The 7837-nt window shown below is 44.7% G+C and overlaps 1 protein-coding gene and 1 non-coding gene across 2 annotated transcripts in view; one reads left to right on the top strand and one right to left on the bottom strand.

Annotated features, from left to right (window-relative positions):
- The window catches only part of LOC147747172 (cytosolic carboxypeptidase 6-like), a 1837485-nt gene that overhangs the window by 316553 nt on the left and 1513095 nt on the right, over positions 1-7837 (top strand). The gene's annotated exons all lie outside the window — the stretch shown is intronic.
- Positions 410-563, bottom strand: LOC147747174 (5.8S ribosomal RNA). Its single transcript, XR_015300102.1, has one exon. It is a non-coding gene; the product is annotated as a 5.8S ribosomal RNA (ribosomal RNA).

Here is a 7837-nt window from a genome sequence, read left to right as displayed (position 1 = left end):
CTGCCGGGGAGAGGCCAGGCCCCTGCCGGAGCAGGGGCCTGGCGTACCCAGCAGCGCATGCCCTCTTTCCCCGGATCGCATCCGGAAGGGCTTCGCCCTCTCCGGGAAGCCGGCCGCGGAGGTGGGCGCCCGAGGCGCGTGCGCGCGGGCAGCCAGTGGGACACCACAGACAGCCTCGTGCGGCATGCAGCCAGGCGCCCCGGGACGGGCCCGGGGCGGACCGGTCGCCAGGCCCCTTCTCGGGGTCAGGCGCGCCGGCGGCTTACTTCCGTGGCAGGACCCGGGGAGGGACCCTGCCACGGGCGATCGGGGGGGTCTGAACTTGTGGGGGGATGAAGGGGTAGTGGAGCTACCCCTGCGACAGCCCCAGCCGCGTCCCGGGGAAGGCCCGGGGCAATTGACGATCGAGCGACCCTCAGACAGGCGTAGCCCCGGGAGGAACCCGGGGCCACAAGGTGCGTTCGAAGTGTCGATGATCAATGTGTCCTGCAATTCACACTAATTCTCGCAGCTAGCTGCGTTCTTCATCGACGCGCGAGCCGAGTGATCCACCGCCAAGAGTCACAGGCAACTTTTCGAAAACGTTCGCCCACCTGCGGGTGCAGGAGAGGCGGGAGGAAGGCGACACCGTCCGTCCGCCGCCCGCACGGCGAGACAGCCCCGGTGCCCCATTCAAGGCTTCCTCTCTGGGAGTCAGACTGCACCATTGGGAGAAAAAAACACTGCCAGGCGCTCAGCCTGGGAGCCCCCGCCCACCCGCCCACCCCCAGGCAAGGAAGGAAGGGGGCTCCCAGTGCGACGGGAGCAGGCAGCCCCACAGTCGCCAGTTCCTCCCAGGGTAACCGGGAGGGACCGTGCGAGTCTTCTAACCCCTCGGCCTGGCCACACGGGACCAGGTCAAACCGGGTACCTGGCAACGACGGGCGACGCTGAGCCATGCCGTCGGGCTGGCGATTAGCTCACCACTGCCCTCGCCCGGGTCAGAGGCGCCAGAAGGGAAGAGCCAGGCGGCTTCCCCCATCCCGCACGCCTCCCACCGAGAGGAGCCAAGGTTCCCTCGCAGGTCCTTGGCCCCTTCTCTTCCAGGCCGCCTGCCACGCGAGAAGGGCCACTTCCCGGTCGCCCGGAACCCGACCGGGCCGGACCGGGACTCGGGCGCGGGAGGGCCCAGCCCGCACCAGGGCCTTTTCGAGGGAGGGAGTGGTACCAGCCCAGGGATGCACCACCATTTGGTTTCCCCCCACCCGAGGGGACGTTGTGCCGGGTGAACTTGGATTCCGTCTTGGAGAGGGACAGGGGACAGGGGCTGCCCCCTGCCATCCCCGGTCCCTCACACGTCGGTCGGGCCGTTCCCCGAGGGGGAAGATGCCCTCCGAAGTCCCGGTCCTTCATTCAATAGAGACCTATTGACCTCAGTCCTACGTCATATCTATAGGATATATTATTCCAATGCTCAGAGCCTATTCGGAATATAGAAACTACACTACAGTACTGCATGATTTGCCCTAGACTACGTTGATGAGAGGTATATCGCCCAGTGCTATTGGTTGTTCCATTTTATCTAAACTTTTTAATTGAAAAGAAAAATGACATCTACCATTTGGTTGAAGCCAGTTTGTTAATGTCTTTGTTTTTTAAACCCCATTATTTTTCATGATATTTTAAAGTATTTTTGCCCTTACCTTCCTCATCCATTCCCTTCCCCTTTCTCCTCCCCTTCACTTCCCTATCCGTTCCCCTTCTCTTTTCCTTCTCTCCTCCTCTTCCCCTTCCTCTTCTTTCTCTTTCCCCTTCCACTTCTCATTCGCTTTCGATGTCTTGTAACTTAGTAACAATTCACTGTTATAAAAAATGTGACTTCTTTTTCAATTGCATGTTCCTTCTGCCTCGCTCTTTCTCTTTCCTCGCTTCTCCATTGTTTGTTTGGGAGTTAGGGAGCTGGGAGGGGCATCCCCAACCCATAATTTCCCAATTTTTTAAAAATGTGTTTATATTCAACCTCACTCATTCTTCCCTTAACCCTTTCCTTTGCCTGCCTCCCTCTACCTTTTGATTCCTTTCTTCATTTTTTCTGCTTTATTATTTAAAAATTTATATCAGAATCTATTTTTGCTATTTTTCGCTATTTTTGCAGTAAATATTGTTAACAGTTTTTCTTAGTTTTCAATTTTTCTCTACCAAACTCTATTAAAAAAAATGACTTTACCATTAAATTGATTTTGCATTATTTTGGTTCTTAATTTCTTATTTTTCTATGGATTTACATAGATTTATTGATGGTTGGAATCGAATGTTGTAGGCTGTAGTCACTTACCACCACCAAGTTCTATCTCTTCTGTGTAATATTGTTATTGATACACAGACCCATGTACATTTGGGTGTAAATCACAAAATTATTTGTGAAGTGGTGTAGTTTTCGTGATACTTTGTAAGTGGAAGGTTCCATGACGCATAACAATTTTAATCTTCCGGAGCGGCATAAGCTTTATATTTATGTTCATTGGGGTGAAAGTATATGTTGACAGTCATGACAAGAGAGCATATTAATAGTATTGCTCACAGATTTTGAGGCGATCGGCATCAAATCCAAGTTAGAGGGTTAGGAATTTGGAGGATCTGGCACCTGAGTTTTGGATGGTTGTGGAGCAGGGCTATGAATTGCACTTGTTTAAAACCCATTCTAAGATGGTGGACTTCTGTTTTCTAATGCAAAGTATCGATGTAGAATGATCCCAATTCAATATGATATCCTCTAAGAAGAGTCTGACCTTCCTGTTCTGGATCAGGAAGGCCAGTGATAGTGTAAAAGGCCAGGAATAGAGAAGCACACTACCCAGCAAAATTGAGACTTCATTGATTTTCTATTCTTCCTTGCAGTTCGTCGCCCAGTTCTCTTTGCTCGTGTTTCTTCTTTCCTTCGGGTTACACCATGGCTAGGATGAATCCTTGTTATTTGCTATTTAATCTTTATTACAGTTACCAGTTGTGTCCAGTGGGACTAGTTACTGTCACTTCCCTAAGGCCCCCAGGCCTTGTAGGAGGTGAGTACTATTCACATACCTTTTCTATGATTATTAATATTGTTTTTTATTCATGAACTGTATTAACTTAGTTTTACCGTCTACTGAATTTGCTACTAGTTCCCATGTGGTCCTGTTGTTTTTCCCATTTTCTCCTTGTTTTGGTCTTCTGCTTCCCCACGTCCATCTCTTTCCTGATGCATTTTAATACATATTCGGCCCTTGGGGGGTGGGGGGAGGGGGAGGGGGGAATTTGCTTGGCTGGTGGGAAATAGGGGATATCCGTAGTGCTCTCTTCCCATATTCTCGGTTCATGACAAGAACTGTCAAAAATGTATCTTTTAAAAAAGCTTTCTGAATTCCCCTGCATATTAGAGGGAGCAGAGAGTGTCCCTGGTTTTCCCCTACTACTTAGAATGCTTTATTATCATAAGAGTTTTTCGTATATCACCTCTTGCTGTAGAGTTTAATTAGATGACTGGCATGCATACTCTAGACCCCAGTATGGGAAATGTGTGCTAGATTCGGTCACCCAGAGCTGGAGTTAATGAGAGTATACTAATTTATGCTGGATTGTCATTGGCTTGAATAATATTCACTCCTTTACTAGTAGCCAATGCAGAGAACTAAGGGCCTCATTAGGATGGCAGTGGGACCGCCACTGTCACCCTGTTTATGGAAGTCCCACTGCCATCTGTGACTGCGTTACCGCCTGCGTCATTATGATGGTGAATGGTTCTTTGGCGGACAGAGTGACTGACCACCACGAATCCTTTGGGCTCAAAGGAGCCTGTCAGTCCGTCGGAGGTGCAATAATAGGTGCAGTAATACCTACAATGGTGGTGGTGCCAGGCATAGCCATAGGTATTACAATGTTCCTTTCCACCGGCCCATTCTTGACAGTGAACCCGCCATGAAGAGGGTGGTGGAAAGGGACAGTGGAGGCCCGTAGCAGGCCCACCTTCACCCCTGGGCTTCCTTTTTGGGATTTGGGGAGCACCATAGCATATCCCTGCACCATGTGGCAAGCACCTTGGGCCCGATTCACTGAATGAAGTTAAGACTCAATCCTAAACGTACTACTATTTTGGTATTCACAGAATTAACTTACTACTTTTGGTATTCACAGAAGTTAGGATGTTGTCTTAAGTTTGTCTTAAGACAGACTTAAGTCAAACTTAAGACAGATTTAAGACAAAATCCTAACTTCTGTGAATACCAGAAGTAGTAAGTTCATTCTGTGAATGCCAAAAGTAGTAAGTTCATTCTGTGAATACCAAAATAGTAGTAAGTTTAGGATTGAGTCTTAAGTTCATTCTGTGAATCGGGCCCCTTATGTTTATGGCATATGTGTAATGTCCATTTTCTGTGCTGCGGTTTGTGCTGCTGCCCACAGCACCTGCCGCAATGCAGAATATAGACATTGTGACCACCCTGGTGGCAGTTGCATCCTACTTCGCCTGGCGGGACTGCCAACTTGTAGTCGAGTGATCCCATTTTTGAATGGGTGGCGGTCAGATATAAGTCTGACTGTCATCCTAATGAGGCCCTAAGTGTGGAAGAAATAGTCTGTCTCCTTTTGCAGGCAGTAATGAGCCATGCAGTGGTATTTTGCACGAACTGCAGTGTAAACATTTGACTAGAGCTTCCAGATGAAGTGTGATCCTGTAGTCTAGCTTTGATTGTATTGGAGAATTTATCAAGGAGATATACCATTTAGAATCGGTAAACGGATGTACATTTTTGAGAGTTTTCTTTGGTAGATGCAGGTGCTAGCAATTTTCAGTACTTGAATCTTTATGACAGATTAGCCACCAGTTGGATACTCAGTTTTTGCACATATAGCAGGTGGTGACCCTGATCCTATAATCTTGGCCCATGCTACCTTGCTCAGAATATCTGAACACTTGGTGGTTACAATCAATTCTATTTTAATGGGATTTAACTTCAAAATATTTTTTTCCCATTCACCACCGGCACTTTGGAAAATGTTTGTCAGCTACATTTTTACTATCCTCCATCTGAGTTTTATTTAGAGAGGCCAAACACCAACTCTGTATCATAAGCGCACACATGAAGTGTAGCTTGTAGCGCATGAAAGATTTTCGTAACAGGCAGAGTATATATGTGAACAAGAAAATGTGGTTTCATTTAACCCTTTGGAACCCCAAAAGCCACCAACTGTTTAAGATTAGGAAGTAGAAAGGGGATCACTGACAGAATATCAGAAACAAAAATATTGTGTGATAGAATATCATGTCAAAAATATAGAGGAACAAAATATCAAGAAGGTAAGTGCAAATAGGTAAGTATAGATATACTATTCTCAACTCCACATCTACATACCTTCAATATATATATTATCAAGGTACATATATAGTAAAACTTTGCTTCCTATTGAAACTTACTTACACTATATTTTTGTCCTCTATATTCTTGACACAATATTTGGTCCACACAAATTACATTTGTACATGATTTAGTAGCACCATTTTGCACCTCAAACAAATTGTGCTGTGTACATGTTTCTTATGTGCTATTTATTTAGATTGCATACGTGTGTAAAATTTTTTAACTTTTCCACAAAATGTGATGCCAAATGTGCAGTCTAACTACACTGGATGACTTACCACCCTTGCTCTGATTAAGAGTGGGCCTTTAAAAGGTAATCACTATGACAACCCCAATTTGCGCTGGAATGGGATATATGAGTTGTGCCACAATTACTGCAACCACCATCATTTTCCATAGGAAACGTTTGCAAGTCAAACCCGGTCTCATTTACTGGAAAATAAATGTAGACTCAAATGTGAGACATGGAATTAGTTGCGGAACCACTATTTCTTCATGTAATATCTAATTTTCCTAAGGAAAACTCTGAATCAGAAGGGTTTGTTTACCACACCTAGTATATATTGCACCCAAGATACCAGGGTGGTAGATGCTTCACCCCATTCCATTCCACTATTAATCAGAGTGTTAGAGCCTTACTAAATGTTCTTGGCATTGCGGAGCTCATTTGCACTTTTTCATGATGTGACCTGAGCTCTTTGAAAGGCACAGAGAATACTGAGGCGAAGAATCCATTGATGATATGAAGGGTATAAAACAGGTTCAATTTTAAGATGTAAAAGGAACTGAGCATCTCATTTAGAAAAATTATGGCAATATACAGTTTCAAGGTTATCATATTGATACATACTGCGAATCTGCCTCACTGGCTGGACACTGGAAGCATGCATATCACTAGCTGAAACAATGTCTTAAGCATGCAGGACTGTACATCTACTCGGTTGACTCTAAAGATCAACACAAGCTAGTGTCATTCCCATAACTGAAAATAGTGTTTCCATTAGCAAATAATCGACTATGATTTTGTTCTTTATCAGCTTCATACATCATTGTCGAAAGTAACTGAAATCTACTCTAACTGTACTAGTCGCACAATCTTTCAGATGTTCAAGAATGCCCTTCTTGAACGCAACCGGTGGAAGATTCCACTTGGTCTTCCTCCATAATCCTAGGAAGTATGTAACATGTCTGCAAACTAAATGTTGATGCACCAACACTGAGCTGAGCTGTCCATCTCTTCATGGACCACACCTTGGTCATACCTGCTGCATAGTTCTTGCACCTTGCTTGAGTTTGGCCTATAGTGGTCGGAATTCCAGAGATAACATCGACACTCCATTACATTGGGGTGAAGCGCTGCAAGTAAAGAACACCCTCGTAAATTGTGGCCAACACTGTTGATAGTGCCAACTAAAAGGGAGCGCCACAATTAGATGGGAGGAAAAAGCCACAATTACAGAGAAACAGGACACCTCTCTTTTTTCCTTGTAGACACATAAAAGGTATTGTTAACAGGCTCATTTTAGGATTGACCCTTATTTAGTCAAACCTAGCACCCACCCTAGATCGAAATTAAACTTGATTGAATAACATGGCAAGGCAGCACTAGAATATCCCTATAAGACTTCCTGGTCGGGCTTTCTTCCATGTTCATCAGTGACTAAGCCCATCATCTTCTAATGGTTTTGCTAAGACATGACATTGCCAATCTGCTCAATAGTTACACGAATGTGACAGCTTCTTAATGTCCCTGTGTGTCTTCAAGCAAGAAACCCTGGTACGCCACCTTCTGAACATCTTGTAGGCATACCTCCAACCCCACTATAGTGTTTAATAATGGATGATTTTAAGTGACTAGTAGTATCTGGCATTAATCTGTTTTCAGTATCAGAGAGTCATGAGGTATAATTTTTTGATTGAAGAACTACTGAGGTATAGCACTTTGGCATGGATCTGTGAGTTTCTAGCAATACGCCTCCTCGAAGCCCTGCCCCCGGTTGGAACTAGACAGGGGTTTTCAGACAATTGGCACCAGCTGAAGACTATAAACAATATGGACAAATTCTAAAGTATGATCATCTAACCAGTGACGTCAAATTTATTAAACAGAACAGAGGCCAGATTTATAATCCAGATTTCAAATACATTGCCTTTTAATACATGGCCAGCAGCAGGTTGGGCTAGTGGCTGGTCGTATTTTCTGGAAAAATTAAAGTGCCATAATGAAAAAAGAGTAGATCTTTAAATACCTAATCAAAGGTTCTCAGTTTGAGGATTCATTGAAACCTGAATTGGATATGACCAAATAGAGGGGGGTTTAAGCATTTGAGTTACATTTTTTATGATATGTTCCTTTTTATTAGATACATTATATCATGTGGGAAATATATTAGCATGAGCTGTCATTCATTATCTGCAAATCACCAATCATTTTCATATGAGGAATAGCAACTATGTAGATAGTA

This window comes from Lissotriton vulgaris, chromosome 1_1 (assembly GCF_964263255.1).
Source record: "Lissotriton vulgaris chromosome 1_1, aLisVul1.2, whole genome shotgun sequence".
In the NCBI taxonomy this organism is placed as follows: Eukaryota; Metazoa; Chordata; class Amphibia; order Caudata; family Salamandridae; genus Lissotriton; species Lissotriton vulgaris.
The sequence above is the reverse complement of the archived record's forward strand: the minus strand, read 5'-3'. Positions and strand labels throughout refer to the sequence as shown.